General features: G+C 36.5%; 1 long non-coding RNA gene and 1 pseudogene across 1 annotated transcript; both read left to right on the top strand.

The window, feature by feature from the left end:
• The first annotated feature begins 442 nt into the window (after positions 1–442).
• On the top strand, positions 443–1,047 carry LOC124885121 (annotated as a pseudogene).
• A 227-nt stretch (positions 1,048–1,274) lies between these two features.
• On the top strand, positions 1,275–2,609 carry LOC107865459. Its single transcript, XR_007052884.1, has 3 exons — positions 1,275–1,364; positions 1,797–1,866; positions 2,464–2,609. It is a non-coding gene; the product is annotated as an uncharacterized LOC107865459 (long non-coding RNA).
• Positions 2,610–3,260: the final 651 nt, after the last annotated feature.

The following is a 3,260-nucleotide window of genomic DNA, read 5'->3' as shown; positions in this document are numbered from 1 at the left end:
ATGGATTTCGTTGTTGGGTTGCCAAATACTTTCAGGAAGCACAACTCAGTTTGGGTGATAGTGGATAGAATTACAAAATCTGCCCATTTCATACCTGTTCGGGTTACTTATAATGCGAAGCAGTTAGCAGAAATTTACCGTCAGGAGATAGTTCGGCTTCATGGTGTGCCTATCTCAATCATATTTGATCGAGGTACATAGTTCACTGCTGAGTTTTGGAGATCTTTTCAGAAATCATTGGGTTTGCAAGTTGAGTTGAGTACTGCTTTTCATCCGCAGACTGATGGACAGTCTAAGCGAGTTATTCATATCTTGGAGGACATTCTTAGAGCTTGCACTATTGATTTTGGTAGCCATTGGGCTGACCAATTGCCTTTAGCAGAGTTTTCTTAAAATAATAGCTACTAATCGAGCATTCAAATGCCATTGTATAAGGCTCTATATGGTCTCAAGTGTCGCTCACCAGTTGGCAGTTTTGAGCCTGGCGACGCAGTTATTGGGTTTGGATTTAGTTCAGCAAGCATTGGAGAAGGTTGCAGTCATACGGGACCGACTTAAGACGTCACAAAGCAGGAAAAAGTCCTATGCAAATAAGAGGGTCCGTAATTTGGAGTTCAAAAACGGGGAAAAAGTATTTTTGAAAGTCTCTCCCATGAAAGGAGTTATGAGATTTGGCCGGAAAGGTAAGCTAAGTCCTAGATACATTGTCGTTATGAGATTTTGGACCGAATTGGATTGGTGGCATATAGGCTTGCTTTACCTCTGAGATTGTCTGTAGTTCATCCTGTGTTTCACGTGTTAATGCTTAGAAGATATGTTCATGATGATAGTCATAAGATCCAACCAGAGGATGTAGAGCTTGATGAGAATCTGACTTATGAGGAAGGCCCAAAAGCTATTCTTGATAAGCAAGTGCAACAGTTAAGATCGAAAAAGATAGCTTTAGTCAAGGTATTATGGCGTAATCATCCAACCGAAGAGACTACTTGGGAGTCTGAGGAGGAGATGCGAGTTACATATCCTCACTTATTTGACCTTCAGGTATGATTCGATACACGTTCGAGGACGAACGTTATTTTAAGTGGAGGAGAATGTAATAACTCAGACTTTTTAATGAGGGGTAGATGAGTAATTTGGCCTATTATTATTAATTAATATTAATTAAAATTAACTAAGAGGATTTAATAAGTGTGGGCCCCACCTACTCCCTTATTTCAGTTTCACGCTTAAAAGGAAGCAACGAAAGAAGAGTATATTAGTAGGGTAATTGACCACTTAACTGTTGTGAGAAGAAAAGTTATGTTCTGGGTTATTGTGGCTTACAGAAGATTGTTGCTACTGTTTGGAGTGATTTTAGCCTTCAGGTAATCTATATCTACTATTGAAGTGGAGAGATTAATATTTGTTATTGTTGAATAGGAATTCAGAAAAAAAAAAAAAAACCAGCGTGCATAGCATGTTATATTCCAAACTCTTCTGCATGGTTTCTGTTTCAAGTAACTATTGATTAATAGTTATTACTAGTTTGATTAATAATGAGTAATGGTTGACTAAGCTGAGTGCAAATTACTTTTGCTATTGCTGTTTCAATTCGTCTTCGTATATTGATTAAGAGTAATGAAACTACTGGCCAATATTTTAATATTCATGTTTTGGCGGCCTTCCTTATTAGATGATCCTTAATTCATGGATAATGATATGAGATATTAAGGTTTAGCTTTAACCTTGAATAATAAGGATATTGGGATTTGACTCCGAATAATATAATTGATATCGTTATTTAATATTTTGCATAGATTGAAGCCATTGAAGGCTATTTGGTTGTGTTCTACGCATAGTGAGGTTGTGGAACTTGTCTTTAGCGAGGTAAGTGAGACTTTAAGCTTTAATGCTTGCTTTTCAATTTTATTTTATAAAAATTATATTTTTCTGCCTAATTCATGTGTTGGGACAAGCGTGAACTTGGTAGAATATGTGGCCTTTGACTAGCTGTGGATATTTATCTTGTGAAGTGTATTGAGAATCAGTTAGAGGTGAAATGTGAGGTGAGGTTGAGGCGTTGAATATATTTTCTTCACTGCCGTTATAGTCTCTAGGGGCATACATAGCTATCGTAATATGTTAGGGGCATTACTTATGCCGCTGTAATATGTTAAGGGCTTGTACATGTTGCCGTAGTAGACTTTTTGGGGCATTCTGTCGTGGACTTGTCGGGGTGCTAGGCCGATCACCTTCACTACCGTTTATGACAAGTCGTGAGAGTGGATTGAGTTGAGATATAGAGTGACGTTTTTTAACTTCCTTTTGGTTCTTACTAACATTACCTTATGAGAGATATTATGTACATATTATTTGTGTTTCTTGTATTTTCTAACAATTGTTCTAGGGGTATTAAAGTAGCGAGTCGAGGATCTTACTGGGTTATATTTATATATAGCTCACTCCTTACTTGCATATTTGCAGATACGATTGTGGAGAGAGAGACTTGTGGCTGACGGTCTTTACTTGTGGACTCTGTTGCTGAGGTGAACCTTTGCATTATCGTGGAGGCTGTCATCCAGCTTTAGTCATTTTAGATTATATTCCTTTTCATTGGGTTTGTATACCTGAACGTTGAACTCATGTAACTTGTTTAGAAGCTTCATGGTCTAGTGTAGGGTTTGGGTTAGACATTTGTTATCTAACTACCGTTGTTTTCGTAAATCGTTATGCGATATCTTGTTGGATAATTACTTTGCTATAATAGTTATTTCATGCATTTGGAGTTGCTTATCTTTTTATTTCAACGTCTATAGACATTGTAAATGTATGGGGAATTGGTTCTCCCGACAAGTGTTGTTAGCGGGAGCCAGTCACGCCCATGAGGTTTTTGGGACGTGACAACTTGAGTACCCGGGAGAAACCAATATGCCCACTCCCAATTATGAGGACTCATTCACACCAAAACAGTTCATTCATATTAGACTAGACGAGTACTACATATTAAAGTTCAACCTTTTATTTTTTTTAAGTTAAGAAAAATTGTTGAGTTTGCTATTTATACCTTTGTTTAAAAGTGGAAATTTGAACATTTTTATGGGTAAACATTTTGTGATTTATATAAAAACTAGGTAGTAATGCAAGGGCCCAATGTTGAAACATTTTTCTTATCTAAATTACATATATTACATGTAGATATTACATGTTTGACAAGTGTTATATTGTTTGCATCTATGACTATATTTTTTTAGGTAACTAAATGTGTATTAATCACATGTGAA

Source organism: Capsicum annuum, chromosome 3, assembly GCF_002878395.1.
Source record: "Capsicum annuum cultivar UCD-10X-F1 chromosome 3, UCD10Xv1.1, whole genome shotgun sequence".
Classification (NCBI taxonomy): Eukaryota; Viridiplantae; Streptophyta; class Magnoliopsida; order Solanales; family Solanaceae; genus Capsicum; species Capsicum annuum.
This window is presented reverse-complemented; position numbering and strand designations above follow the sequence as displayed.